General features: G+C 41.4%; 1 protein-coding gene and 1 non-coding gene across 2 annotated transcripts in view; both read right to left on the bottom strand.

Moving 5' to 3' along the window:
* The window catches only part of LOC139694276 (bicaudal D-related protein homolog), a 329,317-nt gene that overhangs the window by 130,018 nt on the left and 184,714 nt on the right, over positions 1 to 14,585 (bottom strand). The window lies entirely within an intron of this gene.
* TRNAL-UAG (transfer RNA leucine (anticodon UAG)) lies at positions 4,165 to 4,244 on the bottom strand. Its single transcript has one exon. It is a non-coding gene; the product is annotated as a tRNA-Leu (tRNA).

Genomic DNA, 14,585 nt, shown 5'->3' with positions numbered 1-14,585 from the left:
TTTCACATCCAGCGTCACCGGAGCGCGACCCGGAGGCGGAGGTTGATAGAGGGTTTGGCCGGGCCTCGCGCGCCCTCCCTCCCCCGCGCAGCAGACGCGCCGAGAGACTTTTTTTTTGTCCGCTCCTGGCTCCGCTCGGGATTTTGTAAGCAGCCGCGGATTCGAAATTGAAGAACGTTATTATCATTTTTTGCACGACCCAATCCAAGTTTCAAACATTTATTGGTGGGAACGTAATTTGTCCTTCAAAGTCCTAAGCGGCGGTCTCATTCACTTGGATTCTTGTGAAACTATAGGCCAATTGAATGGTTAGATATTATGTTTTTTCACTTTGAAGGAATAACCATTGAGGAAAAGCAAACGGAAACGACCGGCTCTTTATTTTATTATGGTGTGGAAGATGGAACAATTATACGCTCTTTTTAGCGAAATTTGCTCTATTAACAGCGTATAGCCTTTTGAGCTAATTCAATGGAAATCAGAGACATTTACGCTTAAAAATCTAATGCTTTAGTAGCTTTTTTAAATGCATGTTTGCGTCTTGTCTTGCTATCCTTAAAAAAATAGTAATTAGAATTAGAAATAGTAATAGGGTTGTTTTTTAATAATTGGCAGATCTTCGTCTCCTTCTCTTTGGATGCGGTTTCGTCGGTTTCATTAAATTGCGAGCACTGATATAGCATGAAAATTTAACTCTCGTCAAGTCCCAGTGCACTGGAAAACAGGAAGATAAGGGAGATACAAGTATTCTTTCAAATTATATGACCATTATACACTGGACTGTACTAGATCTATACTGGGTTTATCTGGACAAGCTAACAAAAAATTACGAATTATTAGATGAGTTCTGGGGAAATATGACGAAAAGGTCAAAGGGAAACGTTATCTTCCGCAAGTTAGGCCTCATTTAGAATACGCTGCAAGTAAATGGGATGCTCACGAAGTTTGGATTGATTACCGAATTGTATCGCGCGCAGCGTAGAGGAGCTAGATTTGTAAAACGTTGTTATGACAAACTTAGTAGCGTATGAAAATAATTTAAGAGGATTTAGGCTGGGTATCACTCACGGTGTGAAGGTTAAATTACAGATTGAAGCTCTTCCATTAATTGGAAGGACATCTCTTTAGGAGTGATGTTGAAAATGTATTATTACTCCCATAGTACTACGGTAGGAGAGATCATATTAATAAAATTAGAGAGATTAAGTGTAGAACAGATATATTTAAGATTTCACTTTTTTCCTCGAACAATAAGGGATCAGAATAACATTTTCCGACCGCGGTAGGGGTCATATTCGGGTCAAAATTATTCTGGTGTGGAGCGGTGGCTTGAAAGGTAATAAAATATCTAATAATATTTATTGCACTGTGACTACACTTATTCCTACCGCTAAGCCTTATAATTAAAAAGACAAGTAATATTATTTTTTCATTGATTTTTGTGTATCATTCCGTTATTAGAATTCTAATATTCTTGCGAACTCGAAAATGTATCACACTGTCAGTTAATGGAAGAGTATATTTACATCTTAATCTTAATAATATATAAATCTAAAAATAAGACCATATCACGCCAAGGCGGTACTGAGTAAGGGCTTCTATTTTTTGCATAAAGAGGGTTTGATTTATGTCGACAGCTGAGCAGACGCTTCGTGCAGTGCAAATAGCTTCTGCAAAATTAGATGATCTCCAATTATTTCTTTTAAAGTGAATCGGTATGTTTTTTTCGAATTCATTGTTCGTAGTGCTTCCAAATGAAATCGCTTCCAAAGCGCTTGCCAAATCGCGCGTCCGCAGACGACACCGTGATGGACAAACTGTCCACTTACATAAAAAGGCCTTAGTTATGAATTAAATCCAGTTACAGCTGAGCAGCTTAATTGGTCCGACGATGCCGGGCATAGCCGCTAGTGTACACATGAACCATAAAAACCATAAACACAGTAATCAACCCGAAGGTCGGTTTGGTAGGTGATAATAGATTTCACCCAGTAGTACTAAGCCCATGTGAAATTCACACATCAGGGTAGGGGGGCCAGTTTCTTTCCCTGTGCCGGTTATGGTTTCCCAGGAAAGTCTGGTACCCACAAAATCACAAAGCTTGGGTGGAGCTGCAGCCGTGCCCAGAGAAACTTGCCCGGGAATCGAACCCGGGCCCTGCGGTCAGTAGTCCAACGCTCTACCTCCTGGACTACCGCGACTTATTATTTGTTATCGATCTATTTATTCATTTGTTTATTTATCTATTGGCGTGGGTAATGGCACGACGAACGATTCCATGGGCAGGAGATATCAATGTCATAGCTCTTATTTAATTCCCATTGGTTGTTTTAATGTCATGGTCATATAGTAATGCGTCAATGGTTTAGAAAATACGAGGGGAGTAATTCATGACTTTTAAACTGTTTTAAAGGAACCAAAAATGTCATTTCTATATTCTCGGAAACATGCAAGGAAAACATAATTTTGAACGAAAATTAAAAAAATAATGTCGATAATGTTGGCCCGCGGACCCGTATCCTCAGTCATTGTGTAAGGGTCGACATGAGCGCCTTGTTTCCTTCCTTACCTCACGTAAAATAAATCCCGAAAAATTAAACGTCGTCGTTGCGAAAGTTCAAGAGGCTCGCAACCGTGGCCAGAGCGATTGGCACGGATCATTATTGGAGGGGGGGGGGCGTTCTTCTCTTGCCTGAGAGAACGCCACCGCCTCTCCGTTGCTCCTCTGCGTCATCAAGGTTTTGGTCTGCGGCGAATCAACTCACCGCGGAGGGGGAGTGAGGCAATCGGCAAAGGTTTTCCCGGAATTGAGAAATATTCGCGGAGATTGCTTTGTCTTCTTTTCGATGATATAATGATGATTCACTGTATATACCGCGATATCTCAAATTACCTTAGTGACTAATCTCAAATTGTAAGTCCCCTTCAAGTTGTGAATTGATTCGGAACTGTATTAAAATATATTGTTCCTCTCAAATATATGGGATTAAGGGCTAAACAATTTCAAAGCACAGAATCCGATGCTTTCAGTTATGAAATTGAATATGAAGATGTTCTAAAAGCTGACATCGCGTGGAAAACCTTTAACCTTTAAACAGATGTCGATACTCGTAGTTGGGGTTTTTGCGCTGAATCTCCTAAATTACTTAAATTAAACTTATCCATCCGCCTGATTCATTTTGGTTGATTCATCTAATCACATTTAATAGAATTTAAACTGCGTGATAAGTAACGAATCGGACATTCATTCTTGTTAAGTATGCACTGTTAGCAGTTATTTCTGGTATCAGATTTGAGGATGATTTTGCATTTAAATTATTATGACCTGGGTTTACCAAACAGCAGATGGTAGTTTGCTTTTACGATAGCTAGGGGAGTTCTGTGCATAATGGTAACATAAAATGCTATAGAATAATTTGCGAGGAAATATTTGACCTTCAAATTTGACCATGATTTTAATATGCCTCCAGATCCAAGGTAAGGTACCGTCCTTGTTTATTTAGTGGGTAATTAGGATTAAGCCATGGGAGTAATGCAGCAAATCTATCGTCACCTAGGGTACTAGTGGTAATCAGACATGGTTTCCTTCGACAGAGTTTTACACAAGATTCCCTTATCGACTGAATTATCTTTTATACCTTCATATTTAAATTTTTCGCATTTACTATTACTGCCATACTACACTATCATTTAGACCATTTTCTGGGTCATCCTATGCGATTATTCTACTTCCCTACAATTGAGTTAAACTGATTTTTATAGCATGCTACTTACTCTCTGCATATTACACTTCATTAATTTGCGAAACGAAACGTTTCATCTCCTATGAGTTTATTTTTTGTTTACTATTAGCTTTACGTCACTATTACGTCATAATTTCTTCTTGATTTAGATTGCTATTAAGTCCTGGATCAATTAGAAGGGACAATTATTGTAGCAATTTATAGGTATGAGGTTATAGTTAACAATACTTGAAAACTGAGAGGTTATTGTAGGTAATTTTGGAAAGAATTTAAGGAATACTCAGAAGCTCCATGTTGTGTGGTATACTTTGAAGTGATGTTTTCGCAGTCTCAAAAGGTTAGAAGAAGTTTTTGAGGAACTTCACTAAGTTTCTTCAATACTTCAGCAAAAACCACAAAATTTGCACGAGGTTAAAAAGTTTGACAGCGGTGGGATTCGAACCCACGCCCTTTCGGACTGGTGCCTAAAACCAGCGCCTTAGACCGCTCGGCCACGCTGCCTCCGCCAATACCCTCTTTGTAATGTCAAAGACATTTCACTCAAGAAAGGGGTTTCGTGAACATCGACCGGACAATTCATCTGATACTTCCGAGGACCGTCGAGTATGGTTCGCGCACGCAGGCGTGAGCGAAACGTCGGCGGTGCCTTGGACGCAAATGCTGCTCCGACGCATTCTCGCCCCGAGCCGAGAATGGCGGGTGACAGGGCAATTCTAATTATTAATTGGGTGAGGAAAGACAGATCCATCTTCCTCTCCCTCCTCCAAACACGCCTGACGAGAAGTAGAAATTACCATCTCATTAATTTTGTTCCAGCAATGTACAAGTGCACCTATAACGAGGCGTCTTGTGGCGATATTCATTAATGCGAAAAAAAGTCGTAAAGCTCTTTGTACGGTTCAAAATAATGTTCGCTATGCCTTTCCGCGGAACTTATCAAATATATTTTCCGACACAGCTGTGATCCAACTGTTTTTCTCAATGGTCGTCTGATTACCCCAAGAAATAAATATATCATCCATTAATCCATTCTTTTTTCGATGAATTTCGCGTGCGGAAATGAATCGAGTCAGACAACCTGGGAATGCTGGATAGGCTAAATATACATACGCGTATGTAATCTTGCTCCTAACGTCGGTGAATATCGCAATCAATGTTTCTTCGATGGCTACATGTTCTTTCGAGTTGACGACCATGCCATAATGATTGCCTGACATTCAAGGAGTCTTTTTAATTCTTTCTAATTATCAATTTTCAATTTCGTGGCAACGGATCATGTACTTCGTCACTATAGCCCCAGGAAATATCCCCCTGGTTGCTCCAAACAATACCTCCATAATCTAAAAAAACACTCAATTTTACCAGTGGATTCATTCTTTAACATCAGCCATTCAGATGATTATGTTCTCACCAAATTTCACAATCCTGTTTGTCCAATGCATTTTCGATATTTTCGTGACCGATTTTTGGAATTTCTTCATCAAAAAAATTAATTTCACGCCGTTAATTTTTTAATTTTAAAATTACAAAGTAAAAATAAAATGAACATCAATTGTGGCAATAAAACTTTCACTGCGTTACACAAAACAAATCTCCTGTTACACATCCTTAAAGAGTTCCCAGTAAGCATACGTTCGAGCGATCAAATGTAGAAATATTTTTAAAGCTTCCTGCGGTCAACACCACTTTACATCTATATCTACCTACATCTACACAATACTCCGCAAGCCGCCGCAAGGGTATGTGGCGGAGGGTGTTAGGTCACCACCCGTAAACTAGAATAAAACCATATGCAAAACCAAATCATGTTACCTCTACACAAATATTGGTTTGTTCATGCACTCGACAAATATTAATCACACGGAAGAAAGTACTTACATACAGCAATATTTATTAGCAGGATGTGTACATTCAAATCATGCTATAGAAATGTTTAAAAGATGGGTTTATTAAATAAAAATAATGAAATGTATTATTTTTATGAATACTTGGGAATTGTAATTAACGGGCCAAGTAGCTTTGTTATTTCACGTTAGTTAGGCCCAACCTTGAGGATGCTGCAAATGTATCCTTATGAAGTAGGCTTGATTTTGGAACTATGTAGATCGAGTGCAACTTAGAGCAGCCAGGTTTGTAAAAGTTGTCATGAACAAGGTAGTAGTTTCACGACACTATTGGAAGAATTAGGATGGGAGCCAACAGTCGATCGTAGGCTTAAATACAGATTAAATTTACTGCGTGAATTTAAGGCAGGTTACTTATCTGAGGATGGTAAAGTCATATCACTTACTAAGGTGGATCAGATCCTCAACGTAAAATCAGGGAGATTTATTGTAAAACGGATAGATTTAGAATGTCGTGTTTTCCTCCAACCATTAGAGGTTAAAATAGACACGACAGCAATCGCGTAGGGGATGATTAGAATTGGTAGTGTATATATTTGTCGACATTTTGCATGTGTCTTCCTGCATGTCATTCTTGTCTCTAGGAATTGGCCGAGAGATCTCGGCCCGATTCTCGCATTATCGGGATGAATTTACTATGGGACATTGTCCATCCTTTGGCGGACTCGTAGTCAATTTTTATATTTATAATCTTTTAATAATATCATGGAGAAAAAGAAACTTTTTCACGCGTATCCGAAACATCCGTTTTGTGAGCGGAGTCGTCGCTCGTAGAAGAGGGTGGGGGTGGGGGAGGAAAGTGCTGAATAATGTCGAAATAAATCTTGGTAAATCTACCTGAAAAATAAACTTTAATTCGGCACTAAGCGGTGAAATCTGGTTCGCATTTAAGTTTATATTTCTCGTGGATTTACCAAGTTTTATTTCGACATAATTCATCATGGAACAATTTCACAAATTTACGCCTGGAACGATTAATTATGGAGGAGAGTGCGAAAGACGGAATGCGCAGGTGTCTTTTTTTTAATTCTGCGTCGAGGTCGCTGGAGGGAGTCGTTCCGCCCCCCTCTGTCTCCCCCCCCCTCCCTCCCGGCTGTAACGTTTTCTCGTAATGACTCATGCACGTCTCGCTATTCGCCGCTGCATCTGTGCGACGGTGTCCCCCCGCCAATGTTTCCGCTTCCCCGTCAACAGTCACACTTGCATAGAGAGAGACCTTTCAACCTGCACGGGTCACGATGACCGCAAAAGGATGTCAGCTCGCGCAAAAGCTTATTTCCTGACTCGCGGAAATTTCCAGCAAGAATTATTCGCTCGAGCAGGCTCGAAGGGACTTTCAAAAAAATTATTTAAAAAAATACGAACACAATGTATTTATCCTCGAGTTTATAATTACGGCGTTGCAATTTTATTTTTGCCACTCTCTGGAGGCGAAGCGTTACGACCACCCACACACTCCCCCCCCCTCCCCCGCCGTGACTCACACCTCCCCTCACTCCTTTGCCGCCATTTCGCTCTTCCTTTTCCCTTCTCCCTCCTCCTCCTCACTTTCACCTTTGAGGAGGGTAGGAGGGGGTTTTTAGGAGGAGGTGGAGATGTGTCTTCGGAAATTCCCTCTCACTCCGTCCGCCTCTCACATCCCAAACAACAAAAGCGGCGCTGCAAATCCTTTTGGAACCCGTTCTCCCCCCCCCCCCCATCCTTCGACCGCCACATTCTTGGAGGGGTGTGGGAGGGTCGGGAACGGGACGAACCAAAGGTAGGAACCTCACAAAACCAAGGGCCACAGCAATTAAGGATTTGAGGCAAAAAGAAAACACCGACACCAGTTCAGTCAGTACGGCCTATATGTACGAGTATATCAATAGGATCTCTTCCATGTTGCCAGACCTGAAACACCAGAGCGTCACTGTTAACGCCAATCGCAGTTGCATGCATCCAAAACTGAGCTGATAACAGTTCGAGAGCTTGAATTTTATTAAATTCCAAGAAACTGCGGGAGATGTCGCGGCAGTAGCTTTTGACGGAGTTAACCGCTATTATGCATCACGATGCGACAATTTCAATTCCGGTCAAGGCGAATGATTTTTTACAATCTGAAATTGATGCATTGCATTGAAATTTGTTTTCGTAGGGCTAAGAATATCATTCCTATCAAAAGACTGCTTGTAAATCCTGGGCACTAGTGCTCATGAATGCTAGCGGGCTTGTAATATTAGCGAAAACTTAAATAAAAATGTTGACATTCCAATTTTATTTTCACGTTCGTAATTATTTTTGGTGTACTGCACGATCCCTGCGAATATTTAATCGTTTCTGAGAAAAAAGTTGACGCTAATTGTATCATTTGATCATTATTCGATCCCTCCTCGGCTGAACTTCATCATATTTCATATTACACGTCCACCCACTCTCCCCTTTAGGTGCGAATTTCTTTCATCACGCCTTAAGCGGTCTCAGTGAGATATTTTCGACCTCCGTCTTTCGGGCTTTGTTCTCCCGTACTAACCGAGAAAACGAGGAACGCCATGAAGCGGAAAGCGCTCTTGAGAGACGTCTGGAGAAAATTAATACGAGCGGTAGCGGATTTCAAAAGGTTTTGCCTCTTGGGCGAGTTATCTCGCAATCGTCTTTCTTTGAGACGGATGGGTATCTTCTGATATTTAGTTTAAAAAAAAATTAAATGTTCGCTAAATGCCACACTGGAAAAATATTTTTATTTCATGGTGTTTTTTTGTCCTTAGTGTCAAAATTTGTGTGTATCTCTAAAGCTTTTTAGTTCCAGCCGTATTAGCGGCAGTAGTTAGGCATTATAACGATCCGATGTATGGAGAACATTAACCGCCATATGTTCATCTCGAGAATATGCAATTTCTACCTCACAACGCCGTGACCGCGCAAGAATTTAGGGAATGAAAAGGCTGTGATGTCCGCAATATTTCTTGCTGATTTTGCCCTTTCGCCATTTTTCAATAATAGATGGCATTAAGTCATCTTGCAGTGTAATGAGCAGTTACTGAGGTGACCACATGAACGAGACGCGTTTGGACTTTCATTTGTCAGATATAGCAGGCATTACCAATTGCGAACATCAAATAATGGCAATTATTTGCTCATTCTCACAAAATAATTGAAATGTAATTGGAAAAGCGGCGCACCTCGCGTGCCCGAAATCCCGAAAGCAATCGACGAGCTTTGTGAAGCAAGGAAGCATACTTCTGATGCTAGGTGTATGCAATGTAATTTGCACTTTTACACTTCGTGCAACACTTTTACTTTGCACTTTTACACTTCGTGCAACGCGGTCCGGCGATTTGACTTCATCATCAGTAATGCGTAATACAGGCTCTCCGATCTGGCAATATCATCGTAGCAGAAGGTGCTCTTTGCTAAATTGATTTTCATTAGTTTGAGATGAATTTCCACAAATCTACCTCCGCAACTCATGGCGTTCCACTGTTTCCCCAAATTATTTATTCATCATTAATAAGGATTCAGCTTCAAGCACATCCAATATCATTTATTATACATCTATTATTATATATGTTCTATTATTCACCGCCAGTAGATAAAAAACTTCAACAACGCACAGCAAAACTACTTTACTAAAACCTAGGTTAGATCATAACACGAAAACTTTTAAATTTCTTCGATTTGTATTTAGATTCATTCTAAAATTACTGATATTGAGTATTCCTTGGAAATGGTGGATATTGAATCGAAATGGGGGAAGAGCGAAGATCGCCGTTGCTGTGGGAACTGACAAAAGAGAAATTAAAAAATTGTACTGAAAAAAGATGCAGTAATTCATTTTTTTGCTAACACCTTCCCGTGTTAAACCCCGAGACATTTAAAATTGATTTTGGTCACTGGTGCGGTGATAGAAAATGAGTTTCTAGCATTTTAGCCACCTCCTAGAATGGATTTCGAAATAAATAGCACGATTCTTCGCCAACTTGAGACAATGGGGAAATCTATCCACCATGAGAATCGGAATAATGATCATATTATGAACGCACGCCTACACATGCTATCGCACCAACCGTCATCTTCCCTGCCTCAATTTAAGGTTACATTTTTTCCACGAACGGTAAAGGATCAAAATAATATTTTCCGGCCGCGGTAGGGTCATATTTGGGGCAAAATTAGTCTGGTGTGTATTCACCCCCTGCCACATACTCTCACGGTGACTTGTAGGGTACTAAAATAAATAAATACATAGATGGACCGTGGACTAGGTGATGTTGAGTTGGTTTCTAAGGCGCTCTTAGTTCATAATTTATTTGGTGATGCAAAACCAACTTTCAACAGAGAAACATAATTCGTGTGTAATGAATAGTCTCAGGCGTAACTTTGTGGAATTGTTCCATAGTGGATAATTAAAAAAAAAGACTTTGTAACTCCTCATGAAAATAACCTTTATGGCGACCAACGTTTCACTGTGGTGCAGCATCTTCAGGCAAATAAGTTATATTCACACAGGTTACATTCACCGCTAAATCCCGCCCTTACTTTGTCACTAACCTCCCAATCGGCAGTCATGAACGGTGTTCTACCCCTCCCTTCACACACTCTGCCAATCTCCAACCCACCCCCACAGCCATATATGTATATACCTGTATTAATACAACTTCTTTGCTTGAAGATTCTACACCACAGTGAAGCCTAGGTCGCTATGAACCTTATTTTCACGTGGAGTTACAAAGTTTTGCTTTAGCATTATTCATCATTCGTGTGCTTATCAGGATTCGAAACCCTGGCCTGGAGTTACACATGTACATGTAAGCCATTGGGTGTCTGGGATAGAGTGATATGATTGTTTACATAATCAGTATTGACGATAGGAAGGCAACCTCGGCACCTAATCTTTCGTTCCAAGTACGTTGTCAGCGCTAAAGGGTAAATAAATGCTTGGGATTTAATTCATGTACGGGTGCGCCCCCATATTTCGAGTTAATAACAAATGGGCATAGTTCTTTACGGCCCTCTTCATGCTATATTAGCCTTTTCCATCAGGTTATTCCGTACGCTACGGCCCTTTTAATGTCTCTAAACCTGGCAATTTTCCCCGGTCTAATCCAGCTCTTCGCCCTGCTCTGTCATGTCGCCAGAATAACGCACTGCGGTTTGTCACGCGAAGCACCGCGCTTCACGCCGCCCTAGCGGAGAGGAAGGCCTCACGGAGACACGGAATCTTCGAAGACGGCCTCCATTTACTACCTCTTTAAGCGTCGGGACGGGCTCTATTGCAAGCTCTTCCTTTCTCCCCCCCCCCTGCCGTTTCGCCCCCTCTCCTTCCCTCGGCCCCATCGCTCTTCCAGGATGGAATTCGGTCCGGCATCCAGGTGCCTCCCGCTAATCAATGCTCTTTCCCTCGTCATTAGACCCAATATATCTCTGCTCAGACTTTTTCCTTCCTGTACGTCCAATCTCACATTGTGAATTCTCGCTACCATTGGGGAAGAATATCACAACCCACTCAGATGTTTTCGTTAATTTGGGTATAATTCCACCTCATTCGTCACAATTCTTGACAGCGGGGGTTTTGTCTAGGGAGCTGCTTGCTGCAATGCGCTCGCTGCTGATCCTTTCGAGGAGGACGGGTGATGGAGGCCCTGGACGTGTTACGAGAGAGTTTATATCGCGATTCTATTCCAATGTCGAATTACATAAAGACACCAAAATGGCAATTATAATTAAAATTAAAAAAAGTGCGTAGTAATGAATTTTTGAAAAAAATAACAATTTCCTCCCGAACGCCTACTTCATCGGGAACACCGAAATGGAATGTGCATACTCGATTAAATACTTCGGCGTTACCCTCACTCACGACATCTCCTTGGTGAAACACATACGGGGAATATGTGGACAAGCTAACGAAAATTAGAATTTATTAGAAGGGCAGTGGGTAAATGATATGCAAATGTCAAAGAGAAGTGTTATCTTTCGAGGATCAGGCCTAACTTAGAATATGCTGCAAGTATATGGGATCCTCACGAAGTTGGATTAATTGGATCGCGTGCAGCGTAAATGAGCTAGATTTGTAAAACGTTGCATGATAAACTTATTAGCGTATTCAAAATATTAGAGCAGCTAATCTGGGAATCACTCACGGAGCGAAGGTTATCTTACAGATTAAATTTCTTGCATAAATTGGAAGCATGTCTCTTTGACAGAGATGTTGATAATGTATTATTAGCCCCATTGAATCATAGGTGAGATCATGCCATTAAAATTAGAGAGATAAAGTGTAAAACAGATACAGCTTTTTTAGAATAACATTGTCCGACCGCGGTAGGGTAAAAATATTCGGGTCATAATTAGTATGGTGTTTATTCACCCCCTGCCACACACCCTAGCGGTGGCTTGGAGGTTACAAAAATTTCTTTAATAAATAAATAAAATATCACAATTAATGTGAAAAGGAATTCTAATTACGTATTGCGGAAAATAAGAGAGAGATAGGGAATACAAAAGAGGATTTCTTAACATTCTATGAATCCTGCAAATTTATCACTTTAATGTATTCTGGAATATAAGTTCAAGTTTTAATTGCTAGATTCATTGTTTTTTTCCTGAGAACTTCTCTTTACGTTGGCCATTATTGTAAATGTCCAGCGTTATCTGATCTCCGAATATATCATTAAGTAATACGAAAGAAATAAAAGCGTTGTAATTGGTGTTCATTAGCACGTTGTCCGGGCTCTACTTCAACTGAGTCTTTTCAGGCTATTTCCATGCATGAGTTACACTTTTCAAACATAAACAGAGCTCGTTCTCCAGAGTTTCAAACCTTAAACGCGGGTAGCTGCGAGATTTTATTCCGTCAGGTCCGAAGCCTATTTCACCGCGTATTTGCAAACGCAAAGAAATGTCTAGGGAAACAGAAGATGAAGTGTGTTAACTGGGGTGACAATTGAGAGCCCTCTGGTGAGTCTGACTACGTAGCTCGTCTAGGAACTCGGTTACTAAGTTCTGCTGTATTACTTAAGATGCGGTTGTGCAAGGAAAAGACGAGAGGTGAAAGGGACTGGGAGCATGGAGAGACGGTGTTTGCCAAAATATGACGACAGTTGCATTAGGGAGTGAGTCACGTATTCACTTTTCTCCAACGTTACGGAAACTGAGTGCCGGGTGCTATAACAATAATCCGCCATACACCTGCTTTGTGACTCATCACGACGATTAAGCCGTCAAGAGGGGATTATGCGAGCACCCAGTTACATGTCAACAACTAATTGCGAAGTCTAGATAGCACCTTGCACGTCAGATAACGCAAGTCTTAAACACCGCGCTAGCCATCCTTATAATGTTGGATGCCGAAACAAAGAAAATAAATGAATTTACGTGTGCGATATAGTTGGGACCTTGACACATTTCAATCGACGGGAATCCAGCGAGTGAATGCGGGCGAACGCTGTCGTAAGCATTTTTGCCGCAAACACTGATTTTCTCATTAACGCTTGAGGTGGGTAATGAATTTGGCAAAAAACAAACCGCCTTTTCGCCCTATACCCGAATATTTCTCATAATATACATCCTGATCGTGATTCTCATTGAATCTGTCCTTCGCACGATCTCTGACGGCAGATATTTGATTAATAGGCCCTATGATGCGGTGGACAATGGAGCGAAATGATCAGTGCAACTGACCAGTTGACGATACTTTCAGCTTTTTAACGTGCACTGTGACGTAAACTCGGGGTGGAAGGGCAAAGAGAAACTCCTTTGGACGGTCCACCCTTTCTTTCACTTCCTTCCCGCGCTCGCCCGCATTAAATATTCACGGGGAAACTACAGCTCGCCGTCTTCTCTTCGCCCGATCCTCCGGCCTGTTTCTTCCCGGACGATTCCCAGGAAATGTCGATAGGATGGGGGAGCATCGCGGTCGCCGAGTTTCCATGACCTCGGCGTGGCCCTCGTGAAACATATAAGGAATATAATCCCAGGGGATGAGGCATTGGGGGTTGAGGGGTGATTTATAAGTTCACTAACTAAGCATCACGTGCTTAGTAGTTCAGTACTCAAGGAAAAACCTCGTATCTAGAACATAATTTTCTGTTGTAAATAGAGACTAGGGTTTCTAACAACGGCATGAAGGAGCGAAAAGTGAAGAGTCAGGCGTGATGTTGTGGAATCGAGACATAATGAAAACTTCGTTGCAATTTTCCACAGTTAAAACTTTATTGCCGACCATGGTTTCGATACACTGTATCATCATCAGGTGAGGAAAAGTACAAGGAGAAGGGATATATATACCAAGCTACAAGAAGGGGTGGCAGGGGAGGAAAGAGCGGGGGGAAGGGGGGGTTTGTCATGAAGAGAAAGGCAGGAAAGGAAGGAAAGGCAGGGGGTTCCATTGGTTTTTCCTGCCTTTCTCTTCATGACAAACCCCCCCTTCCCCCCGCTCTTTCCTCCCCTGCCACCCCTTCTTGTAGCTTGGTATATATATCCCTTCTCCTTGTACTTTTCCTCACCTGATGATGATACAGTGTATCGAAACCATGGTCGGCAATAAAGTTTTAACTGTGGAAAATTGCTACGAAGTTTTCATTAGGCATGAAGGAGAATACTGGAAGAAGCGCAGTCTTACAGGAATATGCTGTAGATAAAATGGGCGGGGCAAATCACCAGTTAGGAAGTTCTGCGAAGAAGGGGCGAAGAAATTCTGTTGAAAACTTCATGAAGAAGAAGAGGCAATCTTATTGGGCACGCTCCAAGGCTTACCAGTCCCCTAAGGACAGTAATAAAAGGAAGAAGGGACGGGACAAACTAAAACGTAAGAAATAGCGAGAGAGAGAAGGAAATACGTCGGACAAATAATGAAAGATGAGGCTGAGAAATGGAGAGGCTGGCTGAAGTGAGAGAGATGTGAGCAGAACCACGTTATTATACGGATGACGATGATGAGTTTCGCACTTTCCGTTTCCTTTCGCGA

The sequence above is a fragment of the Hetaerina americana genome, unplaced genomic scaffold, assembly GCF_022747635.1.
Source record: "Hetaerina americana unplaced genomic scaffold, ioHetAmer1.1.p SCAF_5, whole genome shotgun sequence".
NCBI classification, from domain to species: Eukaryota; Metazoa; Arthropoda; class Insecta; order Odonata; family Calopterygidae; genus Hetaerina; species Hetaerina americana.
The sequence above is the reverse complement of the archived record's forward strand: the minus strand, read 5'-3'. Positions and strand labels throughout refer to the sequence as shown.